General features: G+C 38.3%; 1 protein-coding gene across 4 annotated transcripts in view; it reads right to left on the bottom strand.

Moving 5' to 3' along the window:
* Positions 1–18,028, bottom strand: part of PLS1 (plastin 1) — a 226,645-nt gene that overhangs the window by 176,029 nt on the left and 32,588 nt on the right. The window contains exons 1-2 of one of the 4 annotated variants that reach the window (XM_036444195.2): positions 6,882–7,051; positions 4,590–4,666 (exon numbers count right to left, since the gene is read on the bottom strand). The exons of 2 other annotated variants lie outside the window; for them this stretch is intronic. The gene's annotated coding sequence lies outside the window, so the exon portion shown is untranslated. Of the gene's footprint in view, positions 1–4,589; positions 4,667–6,881; positions 7,052–18,028 lie in introns of those variants that run through there. One more of the 4 variants, XM_036444194.2, reaches the window with a different exon arrangement.

Genomic DNA, 18,028 nt, shown 5'->3' on the forward strand with positions numbered 1-18,028 from the left:
CTGTAGTCTCACATAATTTTCAATGGGTAGTCTATAGCAGACATGCTTGTTCTAGGCCTTCATGTGCACCAGAAATACATGTAGAATACTCACATGAGTCTTCAATTAAATTAAGTAAATAGCTCATGACTGCTCAGTGTTTAGCACAATGTTAAGCATCACAGGAGATATAAAAGAAATATTGGATTTTTTCTCTGTACTCAAAACATTTAAATTCATTCATATATTCATTTAGATGAGCATCTAAATTTTTAATATCCAGTTTAGATGTCCCAGAAGTTTATAATCTAATGGGGGGGTGGGGAATGGTAAGATACACAAATAGAAAGTAAAATGGCAATGTTTGTGTTTTATGTGTAATTAATAATATCCATCAGAAAACAAATGTTAAGATGATTAAAATGATAAAATCATTTTTAAGGTGTCACAGGGTAGTGTGGCCTGGCCAAAAAGAATTAAGAGGAAGGCCCTGGCCAGTGTGGCTCAGGTGGTTGGGTGTCATCCAGTGCACCAAATGTCACCAGCTCGATTCCCAGTCAGGGCACATGCTTGGGTATGGGTTTGATTCCCCAAAAGGGGGTGGGGGGTGTTTCTCTGTCATATTGATGTTTCTCTCTCTCACCCTCCATTCCTCTCCAAAATCAATAAAAACATACTTTAAAAATTTGCCCTGGCTGGTGTTGCTAAGTGATTAGAGCATTGGCCTGAACACCAAAGGGCTGCAAACTCAATTCCCAGTCAAGGGCTTGTACCTGAGTTCAGGTTCAATTCCCAGCCTGATTGGGTTGGCAGTGGTGACAGCAGGAGGGTAGGAGAGGAAAAATATGTAAAAAGATAGAGTTTTGACAGTTAAAAGCAGTTTTATATTTTATATATGTAGAGATGTCTGGAATGTTTACCTATGGGTAAAAATAGAAGTGTTGGAATTTTGAATAACCTTTAACAAAATCAGAAATGAAAGAGGTGAAATAAAAACAGACCCCCACAAAAATAAAAAGGATTGGTAGAAAATACTATGAACAACTCTATTCCAACAAACTGGACAACCTGGAGAAAAGGGACAGATTCCTAGAAAAATATAACCTTCCAAAACTCAATCAGGAAGAATCTAAACAGCTCAATAGGCCAGTAACTATGGAAGAAATTAAAGCAGTCATTAAAAAGCTTCTGGACAATAAAAGCCTGGGGCCAGATGGCTTCACAGGAGAGTTTTACCAAACATTCAAGGAAGAACTAAAACCTGTCCTCCTCAGACAAATAAAAAATACCAAGCAACAATAACAACAAAATAATAAGCAAATTAATCTCACTAAAAAGCATAAAAATTCAATATAATCAACATTCACGCAAACAACAACAAAAGGACAGAAAGGAAAACAGTTTTTTTAATTTTTTTTAATAGTTAAGATAGCGAAGAGAGTGGTATGTATGCACTTGGAGCAGGGGGGTTGGAAATTAGGTATATTAAGTAGGGTGAAAATTTTAGCAGGGGGTCTACAGAAAGAATAGGGAAAATCTAAAGCAGGAAAGGGTTAAGATAAACAGGACAACAAAAGGGGAAAGGTTAGGAAGAGAGTGATGGAGTAAAGATCGAGTTGAGATAGGGTTGAACAATGCTATAGTAGAGATGAAAATAGAATGAAGAACACTAATCCCAATGTAAAATAAAGAGAAAATAAAATGGTATTTAAGAGGAAAAAAAAAAGAAAAAGGAAACAAAAAATGCAAAATAGCAGTAGTAATAATGATGGTTGCAACTAAAAAATGTAATAATTAAAAAGGTAAAATCAAATGAGGAAAACAGAAAAAAAAATCATTTCTTAAGTAAAAAATGTAAAAAATGAAAATAAAATAAAAGGTGTAAAAAATGAAAATAAAATTAAAAAATATAAAATTAGCATAAAAATGTGCTGTAGTAAAGGTCATTCACTTCACCTGTTATTCTATTTGGCACGCCTGTTTCTCAGTCCAGACAGTATTGCAGTTCCCTGCATTCCACTGCACCTCAGTTTTGTAAGCTAGTCCTTAATTTATTTTTTTTAATATATTTTATTGAATTTTTTACAGAGAGGAAGAGAGGGGGATAGAGAGCTAGAAACATCGATGAGAGAGAATCATCGATCAGCTGCCTCTTGCACACACCCTCCTGGGGATGTGCCTGCAACCAAGGTACATGCCCTTGACCGGAATCGAACCCGGGACTTTTCAGTCCACAGGCCGACGCTCTATCCACTGAGCCAAACCGGTTTCGGCATAGTCCTTAATTTTAAGTAGGCTATTTGTTAGTTACTCGTGTCCTTTTATTTTCGTCCCCGATTTTTAACAATTTGTCCCACGTCCCTTGGTGTTTGATTAAAATAATAAAAAGTCAGTTTGTAATTCAACCCCTAGGTGGCAGTGTTTCTGGATTGACTTCTCTGTCTTTTTGGCTGCTCTAGCCTTCTTTCTCTATGGCATTCTCTATGGTTTGTGAAGGTGGGCTGCCCTGATGTTGGTTCCCAGATGGTCTCTTCCTGCTCTGATCCCCTGTTTCCAGGAAGGCAATTTCCCCTTGCAGTCTCCCAGGATATGCCAAACTGGGTAGTTTTTGCTTAGTACTCAGAGCAAAGGGATGAAGGGGAACAGGCACAGGATGGGCTTGTGCTAAGGTGACCAGATGTTCCACTTTTGGTAGGACAGTCCCAATTTTTAACAGTTTGTCCCACGTCCCTTGATGTTTTAAAAAAGTCACGATTTTTGGAAAGATCACGCCAGACCCAACAGCTGCTGCCACTTTCGGAGCCACCTTGGCTGCACAGCCACCGCAGCCACTTCCACCGCAGCTGGGACCCAGATCCCTCACATTATCCCTGGCAAACTCTGATCTTTCCATGGGTGATTGAAGAACTCCCTTGAATCCACGTGTTTGTTCCAATTGGGGCATCACAGCTGTTCGGTGGTCTCCACTGTTGTGGGTTTTTCAGGCTTCAGATAAGATCCTCTTTTCTTTGCAAGATGGAGTAGTTTTCCCCCTGAGCCCGTAGCTCTGGGAGAGGTCTCCACCGTCGCAGTGCTGGCTGCTTGGTCTGGAAATCCTGTCCACCAGTCCCCCACCTTCTCTTAGAGTTCTGCTATCCCTTAGATTGCTAACTAACACTCCCCGAGGGACTCTAAGACACTCCTTCTATCTGTTCTGGGACTAGGCTCAGAACAGGTCCATCTGTTTGGCCCACATTTTCCTTCTCCTTGAGTCTCTTTTATATAGATGACAAAATTAGATAACTTGATGTTTACAGAACAATTCTATACCTGGTCTCTAACTTAATCAAATCTAATTTAACTCCAAATTCTCCATTTTTCAGAAGTAAAATATTATTTACTTATTATATTCAACAAGAATTAACATTCTTGAGCAAGATAATTTCATGAGGATGTAAGCCAGTAGGAATAAAGCATGGGGTTTTCAAAGGTATAATATTAAGCATTATTAATATTACTACTGATTTTCATAATAATAAATGTTGTAGGGCTGAAAATATACAAAAATTATAAAAATTAGGTTAGAAAATAAACATAAATTTAGATGAATAGGTTATATTTGAAATGCCTATATTTCCCATATGGCATTGATAGTTTCAGTTTTTAGCCATTTTACTTAAGAGTTGCAAACCTTCCACCCAGAAAAACTCACCAGATATTATTTTTTCATGTGATTTCACGGACTTGGTGGATGCCCAACCCACCCTCAAGCCCACAGGACCTTCTAGAGGTCTACAGGCTCCAGGTTATGAATTCTAGCCCCAGGTTTTCCAAAAGTTCCCTTGCTAGAAAACATTTTAAAATAACTTCTTTGAGAATTTGTTCTCAACATGAGACTTCAACGTTTTCAGAGGAAAACAGTTAACCATCAAGGATTGCTGATATAAAACTGAGCGATAAAAAATAGTGCTTCATGAAAGGCAAAAATGTACTCATATAACCATGATTCATGACTCATAATTGTACAAACAGAACTATATGGAAGAAAAAAGAGGAAGCAAATACTTCAAAATGGATCTGACAAAGATTTTCCCAACAGGGTAATTGTTTAAACTGGTTGACAGTTTAAGCATAAGGAGACTTCTACAATTGTGGTGTAGGTATAGCAGATATTTCTTAAATCTTGACTTAAAAAGTATATCTTGCTTTTCTATGTGGCTCAGTGGTTGACCACTGACCAATGAACCAGCAGGTCACTGGTTGATTCCCAGTCAGGGCACATGCCGATTATGGACTCAATCCCCAGGGTGGATATATATCCTATCTAATAAAGAGGAAATATGCTCATTGACCATCACACCCTCACAAAGATGGCAACATCCACAGCCACAAGATGGCAGCATCTAGTCCCTTCAGCCCCGCCCATGAGGGCTCCCAGACTGTGAGAGGGGGCAGGACAGGCTGAGAGAAACCCCCTCCCTCCAGTGCATGAATTTTCATGCACCGGACCTCTGGTAGATGTACACATACCTAACATATGCATTTTCACTAGCATCCCAACTTGGTCCTTTTGACAAATGATCTCATGTCACAAACAGTTCAAGCAAACTCCAGGGGATGAGAGGACATGCCACAGGCAGAGGCTGGACAGTGGCTTGTCACTCCTTTGATCATTACCAGTATTTGACAGCCTGCAGTTTATGCATACCTGACTGGGTAGATTAATGGATTATATAATTTAGCTGGTATTAAACCTCTCTTCACCAAATAGCCAAGTATCTTTAAAAGATGCCTGCAAAAAAACTGGATACTGAAAATATATACAAGCAACAGAAAATAGCAGAGTTCTACTCTGGTATGAGTCTTCACCAACTACATTAGAAAATAAATCAGAGGCAATGTGACCACAAGTTGGACATACAATTCAAAATTATCAAGACTATTGAGTTACACTTTACATAGTAATTGACGATAAACAGTGCACTGTGTGTACGTTGTCCCATGAGATATTAGTTAAGGCCATATTAAATCATTCTAACTAACAGAACATTTTACTGGTTGAATAACACCATTTCTTCTACCCTGCAAAACTTTGGATTTGAAACATTTGGGAGGAAAGAGAGCAAAGGAACACTAAAACCTCCATTTCAAAAGAAGGACGTGGCCAGAAAGGTCAATAAACTTTTATAATTTTTGAAGTAATTCAAGCCCAGACCTACTGAGCAATAGAGGTTAAAACCAGCACTTAGAAGAAAAAGCAAGATGTTCCATATATATATAATTCCAGTGCACACCTAACCCCAGGGCTGATCAGTTCTCCACAGGCTTCCATGGCTAGATCCTCAGCAAGAGTGCTTCACAGCACTCTCAGTCAGCATGAACATGGACTTTTTTAATGGCTAGAAAAGGCCACACCGCTAGTAACATTTGTAGCTATGCAAAGTAACATAATAAGGGTAATCAAATATCATGCTTTGGCTAGTAAGCTGATCTAAACTGGGTATCATAAAGGAATGCTATCCCCCTCCTCTGAAAGAACACAAGTGAGCATTTGGGCTGGTTCATTATCAAAGGACTTGCACAAGGCACAGCCTTTGTTTGATTCTAGACATAATACAGGAGTGAGAATCTGGTTCCTAACAAAGTCATAAAATGTGTGTGGGGTTTTTTTTTTGTTTGTTTGTTTGTTTTTTTTATTATAAGAACTATGTGAAATTTGTCCATAGCACTCACTTTCCAGAGTTTATTGTTCATGATGTGTTTATTTCTTTAAGAAGAGCTACAGTGTATTTATTCTGACACATATAAATAAACTTAAATGTTTGACTGCTTCCCAAAGCTGAGCTTTCTACTTAGGTTTAAGAGCTCGGGTCGCTGCAAAGGGGAGCATACTTAACTTTTTAAAAGCTGGCCTCTTTTAAGAAAACTCAGAATATTTAATTCGTTGGCACTAAAACCTATGCAAATTGCCAGCAGTATCAGTAACCAAGTTTCCTAGACATGCATCATTTAAGACCTTCTCAGCTTTACACGGGCTGGGAACTGCTTGTTTTCTGTTTTACTAAAAAAAAGAGCTAAAATAAGACTGCCGCAGCTTCCCGGGTAAAAATATATGATTCTCAATCAACTTCAGAAACCACTGAAAGTGCTAAAGTGAAAGACAGCATGCTTATCTGTACACTATTTATAAGGGAATTATCTTTATGAAAGTCTCTAGCTTCTTCCAAAATTCAATAAAACACTGAAGAAAGCTTTCAAGCAAAAGCACTATCTCCAGGTACTTAACAATGGAAAGAGCAAAAGTAAAAAGAAAGGTAATTTAGATATTTTCTACAGACCAGATGCTTGCATAGATCTTTCCATATCCCTTGTACTAGCAATATTCCCTATTACCATTTTTTGTTCAATGTATCGGTGGAATCCCTTTAACAAAAAGAGTAGTTTTGTTTATTCATGATTAAACTATGGACTGGGAGAGCTGTTTCATCAACTGAAAGAATCAGGCTTGGAAGCAATAATACACATACATCCTAGATGGCATTGAAAGAGTATATTCAGCCACTTCCTCATTTTTCTAGGACTTGGTTTGTATATCTAAAGGAACATGAAAGCCAAATCAAAATTATAAATTAAAAAAATTTACCCACTCCTAAATAAACCTAAACAGTCTTTACTTACCTAACAAGTATTGCTTAAGGTGGTAGTTTTTTTAAACAGAAAAATTAAAAGAAAATTAAGAATTATGTGATCCTTTCACCATGTTTACTATTTGCATTGTTTATGCAAAGTACAATCCCAAAAGTAAAAAATGCCCTAGAAAACATACAAACAATTTATCTCAATTTAATAATTATTAAATAAAAAGCAGCTCTAGAATCTGAGGTTAGATTATTGCTATTAACCTAAGGGAAATTTCTGCATACCTGCTTCTGTTGGTCTTGTCACCTGAGATTTGGAGGTCCAAGAAAACAAACCCAGAAGATTTAAAATTCAGTCTTTCTAAACTGTGTCTGTTCTCAAATAATTCTCTGCCAAATTCAGCGTCTGACCAAAGAAAGCAAGCAGCCCACACTGAAGTGTCCTGCCTACTACTACAGATTTTAATCTTAAAAGAACTTGGTCTCAAGTACAAAGGCCAATTTGCAACATGGGTGTGGTTTGAAATCAAGAGGCAAAATGTAGATGTCATCGACAATTTCGTTTGGATTAGGACTGTGCTTAAAATACATTAGTATATTCACACTGCCCCTTAGAGCCAGTAGATCAAGTAGATCTCCTTCCTATAGAATAGGACTGCTTTAGGAGGTCTTGCATTTTTATAAATATTCCTTTGCCATTTTAATTTTGAAATGGCAATTTGATTTTCATCATGTGAAAAATCATTTAGCAATTAAACATACACTAAGATTCCTGTAAAGTATTAGAAACTTGTGTTAAATGTTAAAAAAAAAAATACACCCTACTTTTTTTTTTTACAGTCAATAGACTAATTTCAAGCAAATATACAAAATTACCTCTGAATGGTAACTGGAAACATAATATAGAATTATATAGTGTTAGAGGCAGGAAATGCCTTAAGGGGTGTAGTCCATTCTCTTTAAATGAGGCAAGAACAAGTTCACTTAAAATCTATAATCTATTTTCACTAACTGGTTAATTCTCTGAAAAGGAAATCTGAAACACCATTTACGATGGCTCCATAAAAGTAAAGAATGGCTGTTATAAAACTGCTTTACAAAGTGAAAGAAAACGTTAAGGATTTGTATGTTATAATCCGGTTAAAAGGAAAGTACATACTGTAAAATTTCATTTATATGAAATTCTAGAAAATGCAGTTTAATGTATGTCACATGCCCTTCATGCCTTTCTTGAAACACAACCAAATTTCCAGAGAAAATATACTGATTTGATCTCAATAATGACTATGTAGAAAATGATGTGGTGCCAAGTTACTAATCAGGGCTAAGTACATGGTGCAGTCTTAGCATCTTGTGAAGACAAAAGTACAGTTTAAGTTATTACGAGAGCTCAATAAACACGGAAAAACAATTATCAGATTCAGAGTTGCTTATGTAACTGAAACTATTTAATAAAACAAGAACATTTAGAAAATGTTCCGTGTCTGCATCTTTTGGGAATGAGCCACATTTTTTTCAATCTCTGTAAACCCACACATACTTATTTGGAGACTTGCTGGTAAGAAGTATTTCCACAATATTTAAAGAATTTTTTTCTGTACTTTAGAAATATCCCATTTCTCAAACTTTTGAAATATCAGTTTAGAAGGAAGCAAGGAGGTCTCTGGGGTTCTGGTAATAATTTGATTTCTAGGTATTGATTTCGTGAAAAATCATCAAGTTATACACTTAGGATCTGTACATTTTTCTGCCTTTATACTATCCTTCAATTAAAGATTCAAAAACACACACACACACACACAAAAAAACTCAGTAAAAGATTAATTGCAAACCTCATCTTTAAAATCCTATTTTTTACTCACTTTAAATTAAACATTCTTAGCTATGTTCTTCTATTAACAACATTGTGAGAAAACAATAAGTATACATACCTTGCAGAATTTGGGTACATAAATAACATACTCAAGTCACTTAAGTTTAGTATTTGAAACCAATTCAATCATTGGTTCTAAGTACCCCAGATGCTGCAGGGCGTCTCTCATGCTCCACAAATTTAGGGAGGACATCATCATGGAGAACTCATGAACCACCTTGGGAAGACTGGCAGATGACATGGATGGACTCTTCCCACCACTTTAATTCAGCTACTAGTAAAATTGAATAGATGTCATATTTTAGTACCTTGGAAAATGTTTCCTAGAATAAGTAGGTGTTAAAACTTGTCATAAATATGTTGTTATAGATAAATGGACAGAAAGGGTGTTTGTTTTTTATATATTTTAAAGGGTGGACCAGGCAGTTGAAAGTATATGAACAAAGCTATGCAAGCGAGAGCATGTGGCAAGCAATGGGTGAGGGAAGGGAAACATCCTGGCTGGAGGGGTGGGCCTATTTCACATCCTAAGAGGGTTTTTTTCTGAATGTAAGTTACCAAAGGAGCAGGCAACCCCAATCACCCCACTTTGAGGCATAGAGGTAGTACAGTTGGAGCTCTGCCTGACATGTTAAAAAATCCTGGTACATTCTTTCCCTGGCCCTGAGCTAATTTCAGTTTAGAAAAATATCCATTAAGTCACATTTCCTCATACACGTCAATATTAATGCCTGGTGCCCTGATGTCCTATTTGTCAACAAAGGCAGACAGTGTATCTGTGGCAACAGAATAATTCCCCCCAACCAGGCTCCAAGCCCCAAACCCCAGAACATGTTACCTTACATGCAAAAGGGATTAAAGGTTAGGGCCTTGGAACAGATGGATTACCTTTGGATATCTAGACAGGCCTAATCTAATCACATGGGTCAAAGAGCAAAGAACCTTTCCCTGCTGAGTGAGATGAAATAAAAGGACAAGGAGGAAGAGAGAGTCAAGATGTGAGAGGGCTGGACCCACCCTTGGTGGCTATGAAGATGGAGGAAATGGGCCATGAGCCAAGAAATGCAGGTGGAGATGGCCTTCAGTTTACATCTAGTGATAGAAGTGGGATCTCAGCCTACCCCTTCAAGGAACTGAATTCTGCCAAACTAAATGAGCTATGAAAAAGGTCCTCCCCTAGGGCCTCCAGAGAGGAATGCAGCCCTGCCAACACCTTGTTTGCATTTAGCCCTATGAGCCCCTTGTTGGACATCTGACCTACAGAACTGTTAGTTAATCAATGTGGTACCATGTTTCCCCGAAAATAAGACCTACTTACAGGTTTCCTTCTGAGTGAAATATAAGGCATCCCCCGGAAAATAAGGTCCCCCCTAGGCTCTGTCTCAGAATGAAAATTAATTTACCATAAAGTGGTCGCTAGGGCTGCCCTGACTGGCGTCTAGCAACCAGTGACGTTACGCGGAGTCCTGACATCACTGCTGTGTGGAGGCGGAGTGGAGGTCAGAGTGAGCAGTGAATGAGGGGCGTGAGAGAGGAGGAGACTTTCGCAGATGCATGTAGAAGAACAGGAGGGTTAGAGCGGACAGGACATGGCGAAGGTGGTGAGTGCTGGTCTGTCTCTGATGACACTACCTGATGCTCACGGCCGCCCTCATGATGACTGAAGGTTCTCAGTCAGTGGCAGAACCTGCTCCAGCCCAGATCCAGGCCCCAGCAAGCTGAGTGACAGTCCCCAGGCAGGCCCCAGGGGGTAAATGTCTGATAAAGGGGTAAGGGGATGTCTGGTGAAGGTGTTCAGTGGCATAGGGGTGGGGGGAGGGGGTTCACTAAAAATGACACAGGGGGATCAGAGGGGGCAATCAAAATGACACGGAAGGATCAAAAGGGGTTACTAAATGGTTATCCCCCCTCTGATTCTCCTGTGCCATTTTGATACCCCTCTCTGATCCCCCCCCCGGTGTCATTTTAAGTGATTCCCCTCCCCCCACATTGACACCCCAATTCCTTTTTTTTTAATCCCTAGAAATGAGCGCAAAAAGAAAAAGCTACTCACTCCGTGGAGTACAAGAAAGGAATCGTAGATGACTTTTGGGGCCAAAATCTTACTGCTTTCTGCAAAGAGAAGATGTTGAGTATCCGATTGGTCCAAAAATGGCGAACAGAGTATGGCAACCTCATTGAACAAGTGGACAAAGGAAATGCTAAAAAGCGCAAGTGTGGATCAGGTCGGCAACCATTATTTTCTGAGCTGGAAGACCTGATCTGTGAATGGGTTGTTGACAGGAGAGCAAAGGCTTTGGTTGTGAATAGGGCTCAGATTCAAGAATTTGCCCTTGTAATGGCACCACAGTTTGACATAGCCCCCCGAAACTTCAAAGCATCACAACACTAGCTGGATAATTTCCTTCAGTGAAGTGAACTGTCTTTAAGAAGATCTACCAGTACAACATTGTTTAGGCTGTAAGATACTCAAGTTATTAGTCCTTTATTGATGATGCTGACTTCTCTAAATACAATCTTTCCAACATGATTGCTATGGATGAAACTGCAGTGTTTATGGGCCAATCATCTCAAACAACGTCCTTAGTGTACATTCCCTCCACTGCTTACGAAAGTGCACGTGTTTCCTGTATTTTGGCAATTCGTCTGGATGGCACTAAAATCCCACCTTTAATCATTTCTAGGGGCAAGAAGGAAAAGATTGAACATGGTTTTGGCCTTTTTATTCTTGAAACTGAAAAAGCCTGGGCCACACAAGCAGTTATAAGGAAGTGGGTCAATTTAATGTTGCCGCTTGTTATGCAAGGGAGACAAAGAAGTCTGCTAGTATGGGATGCAGCCAGCACTCACTGCACTAAAGACATGAAGACATTTCTTCACGAAAGAAAAATAGATCAGATAATGATTCCAGCAGGAATGACAGCCTATCTCCAGACTCTTGATATTGCAATAAACAAGCCATTCAAAGACAATTTGCACATGGAAATTAATGACTACATTGAAAATAGAATGGAGAGAAATCAGCGTGGAAACTTTGTGAAACCTAACTGCAAGAAGTTGTGACTTGGGTAAAGAATTCGTGGGAGAAAATCACTGACAGTTGCATTGCAAATGCACTGCGAGCAGGCTACCTTGACAAGAAGTACTCATTTAAAGACAGTGCTATTGCTAAACATGAGAGATTTGGTCCACTGATTCTGAAAGAAATGGAGTCACAAGAAATTCACCAGGAAATTCAGGAATTGGATTGTTAAGATGATGTTCCAGAAGAAGATGACATGGTTGTCATTGAATAAATGAGTAAATTCTTGATACTGTAGGATTCACAGTTTGTCTGGTTTGTGTTGACAACTATCGTACTACCGTACCGTATACAGATAATAAATTTCCTTTATTTTCATTTAACAATATATGTGTACCATATTCTTCTTCATGGAAAAATAAGACATCCCCTGAAAATAAGACCTAGTGCATCTTTAGGAGCAAAAATTAATATAAGACACTGTCTTATTTTTGGGAAAACAGAGTATTTAAGTTACTAAATTTGTGGCATTTTGATATGGGATCAATAGAAAACTAACATAGGCTCAAACAGTTTTATTCAGTCCAGGATGTTCTCATCACCTTGGCCTTACATTGCCCATTTGGGAGAAGAAGAGTGTGTTTGGGAGGAGGGGCCAATATTGGTTTACAGCTCTCCTCAAATAAATTTCCCTCTGATAGGATGTACTCACATATGAGAAGTCAAATATTCAGCTTAGCAGCTTAAAAAAATTAAAATATTCAAGATTCCACCAATAATAATGATCAGGGGTGCCTCCTTGTCTTAATCCTCCATAGCACACCAGGGCCCAGAGATTACTATAATTGACACTAACTACTCCCCAGCAACTAGGTGCAGTGGTTCTCATTAGTAGTTCTAAGATCACCTTTTGTAGGTTGATTTCTGAATGACAGTCCTCCTCCCCAATGATTGTATTCAGAAATCTTAAGTGAAGTGTAGCTAAGGAATCAAGATAGGATCAAAATTAAGAATTTCTAAATTCTAAATGACTAATATTGCTGGAAGCATTGTCCACTTCCACCAACCACCTGAGACCTCTCCTATTCTGACGAAGGCCTAAAATGCAATTCTTGTCAGGAGTTAGCCTGATAGCTAGCACACAGAACAGACTAGATGGTTAAGGGTATAGATCTGATATAAACAGACATGGATTTGTTTCTGCTACTTATCAACAGAGTGTTTTTGGCAAGTCTCTTAAGTTCTCTGTACTTCACTTTCCTCAACTCTATAAAGGGAATGACAAGACCTACCTACCCATTAGGTTGCTATTGCAGATTTAGAAGTTCTTAAAACATAGTAACTGAACAATTATTAATACCAGCATAATTTCATTTTTGGATGAAGTCAGAGCAAAATATTTATAAACAGAAGTAGTTTGAATTCCTTAGCATTTTTCATTCCTGAAAACATTAAGTATTTAATAGAAACAAGCTTACATTCTGGTCTGCATGGAATTGAGTGTGTTTATAAGACGTTGTGTTGTGGGAAGTAAATAATGGGAACCATAATATTCCTGTCTCTTTGAGGTTATAATACCCAAGGAAGCATAATTTTATACCATACCTCTAAAATGTTGGCTAAAGCAAAAATATATATTTTCCCCAACATAGACATTTGAGAAATTTATCTCTTTTTTCACCTTGGATTATAAAATGGCAACTGTATTGATTGTTGAGACAACAACAATCCTAAGTATTTGGTGACTAATCAGGCCTCCTTTCTGATTTGAAAACTGCTGAGAGTGAAACTGAACCACCTGCTCAAGGTTACAAATCAAGTTAAATAAGCTTCTCTGCCAATAGAAATGAAGGACATAAAAAATCATGATCCTAAACAGTTTATAGAAATCAATAACTTGAGCATGAATTGACAAACAGAAAGCAAACAGTAATGTGATTGAGTTAGGGCTGATGACTGAGGACATTATCACAGTAAAATGGCCAGTAGTTGGGGACACAACTAGAAAAATAAATCCAAGACTAAATTTTTAATTAATAAAACACAAAATAAATTAACTGTAAAGGATGATATTGGGAAGAAATACAATACCTATTTCATTATTTTTTTATATATATCATTTAGTGTTCTTCCTGTCTCTACTTGTGTTCATTCCTTCACCATTCTTTTTTGTCTCGTTTACCTTTTATCAAAAAGGTAGGAAACATTAACCAATGAGAAAAGGGGCATCTAAAGAATGTCTTCATGTTTTCACCTGTTGATTCTCAGACTGTAGTCCTCCACACTAGAGTCTACAGAGAGCTGGGGGGGAAGACCATTCTCCTATCTTTATATTTCTCTCAGGGCCTATTGCGAAAGCAGCACTCTGGCCTCTTTCTTTACACTCCTTCTCACTCTCCCGAAAAGAAGGGGGACTGATTCATCTTACTTGTAAGAGGATAAGTGTCTAGGGTCCACAGGAACTTCATTCCTGTACTGAAATGATTCTCAACCTTTAACTGCAACAAAATCAAGACAGGGCTTGTTAAAACATAGACTAGATTAGAGACTACAAATCTGCATTTCTAACAAGTTATATAAGGTGTTGCTGGACACTGCTTGTCTGGGGAATCACACTATAAAAAATACAACTTTACTGAATGTGGCAAAATGTTCAAGGTCATTGTCCACACAAGGTTTGCCCCTCCCTCTTTAGCAGTAGCTTGTCTTCAGAACACAAAAGCTCTCCAATTCTTTTTCTTTTTTTAAAATATTTTTAAAAATACATTTTATTGATTTTTTTACAGAGAGGAAGGGAGAGAGATAGTTAGAAACATTAATCAGCTGCCTCCTTCACACCTCCTACTGAAGATGTGCCTGCAACCAAGATACATACTCTTGACCAGAATCGAATCTGGGATTTTTCAGTCCACAGGCCGATGCTCTATCCACTGAGCCAAACCGGTTAAAGGCAGAGGCTCAATTTCTCCTATATATCAAGCAAACCAGAGGCAACTGTCCAGCAGGTATGCCTGTGATGAGATGGGTAGAAGCTAAAATTCTGGGAAGAAAGGTCTGAGGAAGACCATTTTCCACAAAGGACCTGGCTACAATCCTAGTTTAGCTGCACCAGGAATACAGTCATTATTTTGAACTCTGTCTGAAAGGCCTCTATTACTTAATCATTTCAGAGAAAAAAGAAAGAAGAGAATGAATTATCAGCTCTTTCAATACAAGAGCATTCAGCATAATGACTATGGGAATGATAAGGAATATGACTAGGAATTCCAAAGGTGTGACCTCATTCTGGAAGCACTGTGACGCTGTCTTATCTAAGCCAAAGAGCTGAAGTCAGATATCAGTTGTGCTACTGAATGATGTCCCTGTTCATGAAGAACATGCAGTTACCACTCAAGTGGTGTAGGTGGAGAGAAGATCCAAGGCCTTCATAAAATGCAGCCTACATGACTTACTATTATAGTACCTGAGTTAATCAACAACAATCCAGATCAGGCAACAATCCAGATCAGGTTGGCTGGCTCAACAGTTCCCTCCCACCCACACAAAGCAGAGCCGCCATCCCCATCCCCCACACCCGTTCTTCAGGGCTGCAGACACCTCTTGACCACTCCTCCTGTGCCTACTTTCCATATTTGAGTCTGTGCCATATTCTGCCCACCTATCTACATCCAGTGCATGATGATTTTGATGGCTCTCAAATGACCATCAAACCCTGCAGTGGAGCCAGTTTTGCCCAACCTCTGCTCAGTCCCACTAATCTCCTGCAGCCCCCAACCGGGTTCAACATCCTAGTCCCTCCTTTTTCAAGAGATTAATCTAATTAGAAGGTTTTTAAGAAGAGCAACAAAATTAAAACACACTCTCATCAGCCAAACAAAAAAAGAGGGTGAAAACCCATGCCAAGTTTTTAAGAGACCTTAATGAGAATACCAAAGAAATGAAAAAGGACCAGTCAGAAATTAAGCATATACTGTCTGAAATAAAGAATATACAAAAACTCAACTGTAGATCAACATATCCCAAGAGTCTAACCAAAGATCTGGACTATGAGGAAACAAAAAACACCCAACCAGAGAGGCAGAAAGAAAGAAGAATCCAAAAGTGTGAAGATAGTGTAAGGAGCCTCTGGGACAGCTTTAAACGTACCAACATCTGGATTTTTGAGGTGCCAGTAAAAGAGAGAGAACAAAATATTGAAAACTTATTAGAAGAAATAATGACAGAAAATTTTCCCTACCTGGTGAAAGAAATAGGCTTACAAGTACAGGACCCCAAACAAGAGGAATCCAAAGAGGACCACACCAAGACACATCATAATTAAAATGCCAAAGGCAAAAGACAAAGAGAGAATCTTACAAGCAGCAAGAGAAAAGCAGTTAGTTACCTACAAGGGAGCACCCATATGATTATCAGCTGATTTCTCAACAGAAACTATGCAGGCCAGAAGGAAGTGGTAAGAAATATTCAAAGTGATGAACAGCAAGAACCTACAATCAAGATTACTCTACCCAGCAAAGCTATCATTCAGAATTGAAGGTCAGATAAAGAGCTTCACAGACAAGAAAAAGCTAAAGGAGTTCATCACCACCAAACCAAAAGAATTACATGAAATGCTGAAGGATATTCTGTAAGAAGAGGAAGAAGAAGGAAATGGTAAAGGTAAAGGTAAAAACCATGAACAATAAAAACACATAAAATACATACCTACCAACAAGTGAATCTAAAAATCAAGAGAATAGCCGGGACCGGTTTGGCTCAATAGATAGAGCGTTGGCTTGGGGACTGAAGGGTCCCAGGTTCGATTCCGGTCAAGGGCATGTACCTTGGTTGCAGGCATATCCCCAGTAGGGGGTGTGTAAGAGGCAGCTGATCGATGACTCTCTCTCATGGATGTTTCTAACTCTATCTCTCCCTTCCTCTTTGTACAAAATCAATAAAATATATTTTAAAAATAAAAAAATAATAAATAAAAATCAAGAGAATAAAAAATCTGAAGAACAGAATGGACTGGTGAATATAATAGAATCAGGGACATAGATAGGGAGTGGGCTGACAATTCTCAGAAGAAAGAGGGTCTGAGGGGTGCAGGAAGAGATTGGACAAAAATCTTACACCTATGGATGAAGACAGCGGCAGGGGGTAAGGGCATGGGGTGAGGTGGGGAATCAGGTGGAGGGGAGTTATGCGTGGGGTGGGGCGGAGGAACACCTGTAATAATATGAACAATAAATATTTATTATATAAAAAAAAAAAAGAAAGTCTGAAGGTATGGCAATACTAAGCCCACATCTCCACATGACCACAGAGGGTCAGTGACTGTCACACCCTTTAGATAAGGTGTAAACAAGCTTGTCACAATTCTTTTGATCTCCTGCTATCCTTACTCTCCCACTGTCTTTCCTCCACAGAGCACCCAAGAAGAAACATTAGGTAAGCTCTGCTTCTTGCCACTATTTATTTCTTGAGATGTCTCTGAACTCAAATTATAGTATTGTGAGGTAGAAATAAAGAAATGTATTTCATTTTCTCTGCAGCTGATTGTTTATCCCATTATCAGCCATTAAGCCATAATTGTAGGAATCATGAACAAATGGGGAAATGTTTATCCCAAAGTGGCCCAGATCCTAGAGAAAGAGGTGATAGAGGATAAAGGGACTCAATAGAAAAAGGCAATCTTCTTTTCAACATCCATAGTTTCTTAAAAGATCAGGAATCATGACAGAAGAAACAGCCATTATCTTATGTTTTTATAGGACAAAAGTTCCACAACCCAAAGTTACCAAACAGAATGTCATGACACACTTAATTTTTTAAAATTACATATAAAGCAAATAAATATTTATCATTTTTGGAAAGATCCTATTGCCTGCTAGCCCTTTTAATTTAGCAATAAACTAGATTACAAGAAAACTTTGATAATTGTTAACTAATTAGAAACTGATTACTGTGCAATAAAAGTATATAATGATCTTTTCTTGTCTCAAATCATCTTTTATTGTACATACTCCAGAGGAGTACAATTTTGTGGACCTCTTGAATTTCTGCTATTTGCCCACAAGATTAGACTAGTTAGTAGTATCGAGAGGTAAATATTTGATTTTCAAAATTCCTCTTTCTCTTTCTCACATCTTTCTTTCCAAAGCCAACACTTAAGTGGAAAATAAAATATATCACATTTACTTGCCTATCTTCTCAGAGACTTCCTAGGACAAGAATGGATTCTATAGTCCTTGTCTTTGTGGTTCAACATAGCAAATTAGCAGAAATTTTAAATATTCCACCAGGAATCTTTCAAAGGTGTGTTCACTTAAGATCTAACCTTTTCTACTGATTAAACTGAAGAGAATATGAAACTAAGGCTAGGTCTACAGTGAAATGGCCCACTGAAATGATTAACAATAATTCCTTTGCACTACAACTTTCAGGTTACAAAGTGCTTTCCCATAATGTGACCCATGCAACAGAATATTTTGTAAACTGTATATACGAATACAAACCATCTGTATTATTATTTTTGGGCTGAACATGATGCAACAT

The sequence above is a fragment of the Pipistrellus kuhlii genome, unplaced genomic scaffold (assembly GCF_014108245.1).
Source record: "Pipistrellus kuhlii isolate mPipKuh1 unplaced genomic scaffold, mPipKuh1.p scaffold_m20_p_2, whole genome shotgun sequence".
Taxonomy (NCBI): Eukaryota; Metazoa; Chordata; class Mammalia; order Chiroptera; family Vespertilionidae; genus Pipistrellus; species Pipistrellus kuhlii.